The sequence below is a fragment of the Echinops telfairi genome, unplaced genomic scaffold (genome assembly GCF_000313985.2).
Source record: "Echinops telfairi isolate 266 unplaced genomic scaffold, ASM31398v2 ScPeMD7_5;HRSCAF=22, whole genome shotgun sequence".
NCBI lineage: Eukaryota > Metazoa > Chordata > Mammalia > Afrosoricida > Tenrecidae > Echinops > Echinops telfairi.
In genome coordinates this window covers 32,287,333-32,295,478 of record NW_022103901.1, presented here as the reverse complement: position 1 = coordinate 32,295,478, position 8,146 = coordinate 32,287,333, and the positions used below count along the sequence as shown (strand labels likewise).

Sequence of the window (8,146 nt, the reverse complement as noted above, 5' to 3'; positions counted from 1 at the left end):
CTGGTGTGCTTCTTCCATGTGGGCTTTGTTGCTTCTGAGCTTGATGGCCGCTTGATTACCTTCAAGCCTTTAAGACCCCATACGCTATACTTTTTGATAGCTGGGCACCATCAGCTTTCTTCGCTACAAAGCACCAACTTTTACCAGCATTTATTTTTTCCAGTTTCAATTTTCCCTCTCCTGAATCTTAGCCCTGAGTTTTATTATTTCATTTCTTTGCTATTAGTAGGATTCTCCTGTTGACTCTCCTCTAGTTGTTGTCATTTTTTTGCCAGCATATCCATCATAAGTCTCTCTTCCTTTTTCAGATGTGCATGTCTTACTATGAAACTTCCTCTGATAAGTGCCTTTGCTGTGTTCCATAGGTTTTCATACATCATGTTCTCATTCTCATTGGTTTCTAGAAATTTCCTAATTTTTTCTATGATCTGTGCCAGTATGCACTCCTTTTGCAATAGAATTATTCATCCTCAAATTGTTTGCTCTGGTTTTCTTAATCTTCCTTTTGTTGATTTCAAGCCTTATTGCACAGTGGTCAGAGAGAGGTATGTATGATATATATGTGTGTAAATTTATGTACATTCACCTTATGCCCCTTGAATATGGTCCATCTTCAAATACATGCCATGTTGTCTTGAAAAGAATGTGATTTTTTGTATTTGGATGAAAATCTCTGTAGATATCTATCAGGTCAAGTTGTCTAATTGTAATGTTTAGATCTCTAGCCTCCTTGTTGAGTTTATTTCCCTGTGATATCTCTCTCAGAGACCAGTGTATTGAAGTCATCCACTATCACTGTTGAGGCTGTGATTTCCATTTTCATCTTTTGGAGTGTTTGTTTGACATATTCAGTGGGTCTCTCATTTGGGGAATATATGTTTACAATGCTTAGTGGTTTTTTGTCTACAGTTCCCTTGAGCATTATATAGTGTCCCGCGTTGTCTCTTTTCATGGTTTGCACCTAGAAGTCAATTTTATCCGACAATAGGATTGCCACCCCTGCTTTTTGTGAATTGCTGTTTGCTTGGTATGCCTTTCTCCAGCCTTTGATTCCCACCTATTTTGTCTGTAGTCTTGAGATATTTATCTTGTAGGCAGCAGATTGATGGGTTGTGTTTTCTAATCCAGTCTTAGAAAGCCTTAGCTAGCCTTAGTCTTTTAATGCTTGAGTTCAGTCCATTGATATTCAGGGTTATTATCTTCATCTGTGGACACCATGTTGTCATCTTAAATCTTTAGTGTTGGGATGTTTTCCTACCTTCCCTTCTTATCAGTGTGTTGTGTGTGTGTGCACGTGTGTGTATATATAGTTCTTTGACTTCTTTCCATCCCTAAGTCAATGCTATCTTGGGGTCTGTATTCTCTTTGTTGCCCTCTGGGTGAATTTGTTCTATGTGGTGGTTTCTTAATTCTGCATGATGAGTGTTGTTCTTCTGTCCATACTGGTTTGGGAAGGATCTTTTATAGGACTGGGTTTCTTCTAACGTATTCTTTGAATTTTTCCTCGTCTTGGAAGACTCTTACTTCTCCATCTATCTTGATCAATAATTTGCTGTGTAGAGTATTCTTGGGTTTGCGTTATCTTCCTTTAATTTTTGGAACATGTTACTCCACTCTCTCCTCTCCTTAATATTTCTGCTGATAAGTCTGAGCATATTCTTCTTTGGAAACCTTATATGCTTGCTTGTTTTTCCCTAGCTGCTCTCATGATTTTCTCCTTTTCCTCAAAGTTGTATAGTTTAACTGTTATGTGCCTTGGTGACTTCTTGTTGGGATTCAGTCTGGCGGGTGTTCTCTCAGCCTCCTGATTGGTTGCTTGGTTTTCCTTCATTAAGCTGGGGAAATTTTCCTCCAAGAATTCTCTCACTATTGTTGCAGATGACTTCTTTGTTGTGTCTTCCTCCGGTAATCCAATTATTCTGATGTTTTCCCTCTTCATAGCATCAGACATAGCTCTTAGGTTTTCTTCAGCTTCTCTGATGATGCTGTTAGATTTTTGTTCCCATTTGTTAAAGTCTGCTTGGCTGTCCTCTAGTTCATGGGTGATGTTCTCTGCCTCCTCCAGTCGATTGGTGAAGTCCGTGAGTCTGATACTAGTTTTTGTTATCTCCTCCCTAAGCTCTTGTGGATGGATATCCTCTATCATTTCATCCTTTTCCGTATTGTTTCCCTCCTATCCTGTATGACTCCAAGAAGCATTCTGAAAATTTGTTTCTGTAACAGATCAATGTCTGCTTCTTCTGTGTACATTGTTTGGTTCAGGACATTTTCTACCATTGCCTTTTATTTCTTTTGTTTTTTCATTGACGTCATTGCAGCTGATTGTTGTTTGTGTTGTGTTGCTTGAGAGGAGCCAGGTGCCATTTTCCAGGGAGTTTAAGAGCACTGGCTGTCTCTGGGAGACTCTTAGGAATGCTTCTTTGACTGTCTGCAGCTAATTTCACTATTGAATTTGCCAACCACTTTTTCCTCCTGTGGCTTCACTCTCAAGGGAAGTGCTCCAGAAGGCCAGTGAGTTTCTGCTTTGGTGTAGAACACCACGAATGGTGGGCCAACTTGCCTTGGTCAAGTAGATCACTGCTGAGGTTGGGCAGAGGTTCCTGCAGCAGCGTGAACATTGGTGAGTATTGGCTGAGGTCCCTTAGGCCATGTGAGGCACTGAGGCAGGTGGCAGGAAGCATGGGCCCACAGAGGGCAAACAGGAGCTTCCCCAGCCACAGAGGCAGGAGTTTCCTGTGAAAAAGTTGGTCAGAATATACCCTGGTGGGGGGGTGGGCGGCCTTTTCCCATCCTCGGACTACAGTGCACAGAGTGGAGCTCACGTTACATTTATGCAGGGCACGCATAAATGCCCTAGGCTAAGGGAGGGGCCTGGAGGTTGGCAGTGGCATGTGAGAGAACAGGGAAGAGACAAGGTGGAGAAAAAATAAACGAATCCTGCTGTGACTGTGGGGGGATAGAGAGAAGAGAGGGAAACAAAAGTAACAATATAGCTGAGCCCTGAACCCTGCCCGTGGGGCTGCACGGATATAATCCTTTCCCTTAGGTGGTGGGAAGCTGTGCTGAGATAAAGCTCCTATGCCAGCTCCAAATGATTCCAGCTCCAGCCAACACAATGGCGGGTTATGGTCAAACCCTATCCAACTTCCACTGTGGTAAGCGAAAATCCCCCAGGCTCTCAAAACCGTGTGGATCTGTGCCTACTTATCTTTATGATGCTCCTCCTGCGATCCGGCAGAGCGGAGTCACTCTGGTTGTGTTACTCAGTCGCCATCTTCCCAGAAGTCTTGTTAGTTAGTTTTATTCTGCCTTTGGCACCCATTCAAAACCTTCCTGTTAATTTTTCATAGAGATTCTTATCGATCATCCCCCCGAAACGCTCATCCATTAAAAATATTTTTGATTAGCTCCTAGTAAAATTTTTTGAGCCCTGTTGAGAGAGAGATATTGGGCCAACGTAGGCTAATTCCATATCACAGTACCTGCATTATGGACTTTTACAGAGTCAATCATTTTGTAGCTGGATACTATTTACACAAACAATGAGGTTAATTGTCAGGGGAAATTTACAATAATAATCACTAAGAAAGTCAGCCATAGGTCTTTTTATTTTTTAAATCATTTTATTGGGGGCTCGAACAACTCATCACAATCCATACATCCATCCAGTGTCAAGCACATTCATACAATTGTTACCATCATTATTCTCAAAACATTTGCTTTCTACTTGAGCCTAGTCAACCAGTATTCTGTTATTTGGAGGGCAAGTTGGATGGGGCTCTCACAGGACACTGGTTGTGTTGTTGTGAACCCACCAGATGGTACTGTACTGGGTGATCTCACAAGAAGCCATGATGGTGTGGTCCACGGCTGCTTGTGGTGCTTCAGAGGATGTGAGGGGGTGCCCACTGAAAGGGGAGTGCCACAGAAGGCTGGTGGGTTTCCTGCTTTACTGTCAAGCACCGAGAATGTTGGGTGGAATGTCCCCGGTCAGGTAGATCACTGTGGAGTTTGGGAAGAGGTTCCTGAAGCAGTGTGGAAAATTGTCGAGTAGTGGCTTAGTTACCTTAGGCTATGTGAGGCACTAGGGAAGGTGGGAGGAAGTTCCCTCAGTCATTTAGGACCACATAGGACAGATAGGAGCTCCCCCAGCCACACAGGCAGGAATTTCCTGGGAAGATGTTGGGGGGAATATCCCCTTGTTGTGGGTGGTCGGGCTGTCCCCAGTCTTGGGCTATGGCTTAGAGCACATTTTTTCTCGAGGCTGTAAATGAAAGGGTTCAGCATGGAGGTCACCACCGTGTACATCACAGCAGCTTCAGTGTCTTTCTCAGTTGAGTAGGAGGATGGCAGTCTATAATACACAGCAAAGATGATGCCATAGAAGATAGAAACCACAGTCAAGTGTGAGCCACAGGTGAAAAGACTTTCCATTTACCTTTGTGGATGGGACCCTCAGGATAGCAGAGGTAATGTAAGTGTAGGAAACCAGGATACAAATAAATGAAATTAGAGTTACATACTCCCCTCAGTAAGAATTACCATCTCATTGAGTTGTCAGAGCAGGAGAGTTTCAGGAGAGGAAATGCATCACAGAAGAAACGGGGATCCTGTTGTCTCCAGAGAATGAGAGTTGAGCTATCAGCAGCGTATGAACAGAGCATTCAGATTTGTAATGACCGAAATCCCAGCAAGCAGAAGGGAACAGAGCTGTTCCATCTTTGTTGTGTAGTGTAAGGAGTGATGCACAGCAACAAAGTGATCGTAGGCCATCACAGCCAGGAGGCAATGGTCCATGACTAAAGGTAATGAAAAAATAGAGCTGTGTGAGACACCCAAGCAAGGAGATGGTCTGACTCCCTAGTATGTAGTTGACCAGCCTCTTGGGAACATTGGTAGAGGAGAAACATAGGTCTATGAAGGACAGGTTGCTGAGGAAGAAGTACAGGGGGTGTACAGGCTGGAGTCTGGGCTGATGGTCAGGCTGATGAGCAGACTGCCCAGCACTGGGGGCAAGTATGTGCTCAGGAAGAGCATGAAGAGGATCTGTTGCTGCTGGGGCTGCCTGGAGAGCCCCAGGAAGAGGAACTAAGAGACTCTGGACTGGTTTTTCCCCATTTATAGGTCTAGGTCCTGATGGAGAGAAGAGTAACAGTGGACAGGATCATGGAAACTGAGATTCCAGATGGTACAAGTCAGGCTCTAGCCATAATCTTGTTTACTTTATCAGAGTGGCTCAGTCTCAGGGTCTTTCCTCAGTTCTACATAACCAACTTCTGGTTCCCAGTCTTACATGATGCTGGTCCCACTTGATTCATCCTTTAAATTTGATAACTGTGTAGGTCTCTTTCCAAGTCCAACATTTCCAAGTCCTTACTTCACTCCTTAGTAGCTTATAAAAAGACAGAGAGACAGCTCATTATTATTGAGTTTATCCAAAAATACAGCCCATGGATTTCGTACTTCTGTTATTTCTCCACGAGTGTACAAAATTTAAGTAAGCTCGTTACTAAGAGAATACCATGCATAGTAAATAAGTATTTCTGTATATTCTGCTGTAAGCTCACCTTAGGAAAGTTGGTGTTAAAACTATCACGTGTTGGAAACTGATTGTGGTAGCCGTTCTACATGACATGATTGAAACGGAATGATATGTTATAGGTATTAAGTCCCAAATAATTAAAAAAAGCTCTCATGTTTTCTTCATGTCTGTATGTATGGCCAATACTTCTCTCTATTGGGGGAATTGCAAAGTTTTGGAAGTGTGTCCAGGTTGTGAACAAATGAGGAATTCATATTTCTAGTACTCTGTGCATAAAAGATATTTGAGGGAAATCACAGAGCAGGTATTTACAGAAGTCTTCATTTCCATTGAGACCAGATTCCCTAAGAGCCTTATTATATACAAGAAGAAAGTAATTGTCCCACTTCTCTTTGGTCCCTTTGTACCACACAATGATGAGAGTGAATATTATGTAATTGCTAAGTCAGGACTTGTAGATGAAAGTATCTTGGTGGAGACAAGTCTCAAGCAGAACCTTCTGGGAGCTCATCTCATTACTTTACTGATCTTGGTTTATGTTTTTGGAAAAGGAAGGGCTGTTGTATCAGTTCAGACTGAATGAAACATTGCCCCCATCCTGTGTCATGCTCACAATTGCTGTTGTATTTGAGTCCATTGTTGCAACTGCTTGTTCAACTGCTGTCCTTGACATTCTTCCTCTATTTTGCTGACCCTCTCTGCTTTACCAACCATGAAATCTTTTTGCTTGGCATGGTCTCTCCAAAACAAATCTCATGCCCAAAGCATGGGAAACAGTCTCTCCATCTTCCCTTCTAAAGCATTATCTGGCTACACTTCCTGCAAAAGAGATCTGTTGGCTCTGGCAGTCCATGATATATTTAATATGATTTGCCAATACAATAATTTAAATGAATTATCTGTAGTGTTTCTTACTCATTGTCCAGGTTTCGCACGTATTTGAGGTCATTAAAATATTGTAACTTGAGCCAGGCACCCTTTAGTCCACAAAATGGCATCTTCTCTTTAACATTTAAAGAGGTCTTGTGCAACAGATTTGTCCAAATTAAAATCCTTGTCTGATTTTTTGGTTGCTGCTTCCAAGAACGGTGATTGTGCATTCAAGTAAAATACAACGTCAATATTTTCTCCATGTATCATGATATTGTTTATTAGTTTAGTTATAAGGTGTTGTGTTTTCTGGATACTGAGTTATAACCCATACTGAAGCCTGTATTTAAAATTTTTTTTTCAACAGTAAATGATACAAGTCCCTTTTGCTTTAAGCAGACAACGATGTGTCATCTCCATATCATAGGTTTTTAATAAAGTATCCTCCAATCGTGATGCCTCTTTCTTCTTTTTTAAAAATCATTTTATTGGGGGCTCATGCTAGTCTTATCACAATCCATACATATATCAATTGTGTCAAGCACATTTGTACATATGCTGCCATCATCATTCTCAAAACACCTGCTTTCTACTTGAGCCCTTGGTATCAGCTCCTCATGTTTTCCACTCCCTCCCCGCTCGACCCCTCCCCCCTGAACCCTTGATAATTTATAAATTATTATTATTTTGTCAGATCTTACACCCTCTGACGGCTCCCATCACTCACTTCTCTGCTGTCCGTCCTCCAGGGAGGAAGTTATATGTAGACCTTGTAATCTGTTTCCCCTTTCTCTCTCACCTTCACTCCATTCTCCTGATATCGCCACTCTCACCACTGGTCCTGAGGGGTTCATCTATCCTGGATTCCCTGTTTTTCCAGTTCCTATCTGTGCCAGTGTACATCCTCCACTCCAGCCGGATATGTAAGGTAGAATTGTGATCATGATAGTGGGTGGGAGGAAGCATTCAAGAACTAGAGCAAAATTGTATATTTTATTGCTACACTGCACCCTGACTGGCTCGTCTCCTCCCAGCAGGCCTTCTGCATGGGGTTGTCCAATTTCCCACAGATGGGCCCTCTGCATTCGCCCTCATTCACAGTGCTTTGATTTTTTTTTTTTTTGTCTTTGATGCCTAATAACTGATCCCTTCGACACCTTGTGATCTCACAGGCTGGTGTGCTTCTTCCATGTGGGCTTTGTTGTTTCTCAGTTAGATGGCCCCTTGTTTATCTTCCAGCCTATGCGACTCCAGATTCTATATTTTTTGACAGCTGGGCACCATCAGGTTTCTTCACCACATTTGCTTATGCACCCGCTTTGCCTTCAGTGCTGTGTAGGTGTAGGCTGGTGTGCTTCTTCCATGTGGGCTATGTTGTTTCTTAGCTAGATGGCCGCCTGTTTATCTTCAAGCCTTTAAGACCCCAGATGCTATATCTTTTGGTAGCCGGGCGCCATCAGCTTTCTTCACCACATTTGCTTGTGCACCCATTGTCTTCTGCGATGGTGCCAGGAAGGTGAGCATCTTAGACTGCCAAATTGTTAGAACAAAGTCTTCTTGTATTGAGGGAGTACTTGAGCAGGGGCTCATTGTCCATCTGTTTTCTTAATACTCAACCTATAAATATGTGTACATTGATCTATTTCCTCCTCATCGTATATAAATATATTTACATCTTTATATGCCTGTATTTAAATCTCTATGACTACCCTTTGCCTCATAGTTCTTTCCTCT

At 42.5% G+C, this 8,146-nt stretch overlaps 1 pseudogene; it reads right to left on the bottom strand.

Annotated features, from left to right (window-relative positions):
* Positions 1 to 3,462: 3,462 nt before the first annotated feature.
* Positions 3,463 to 6,540, bottom strand: LOC115867979 (annotated as a pseudogene).
* Between the last annotated feature and the right edge of the window lie 1,606 nt (positions 6,541 to 8,146).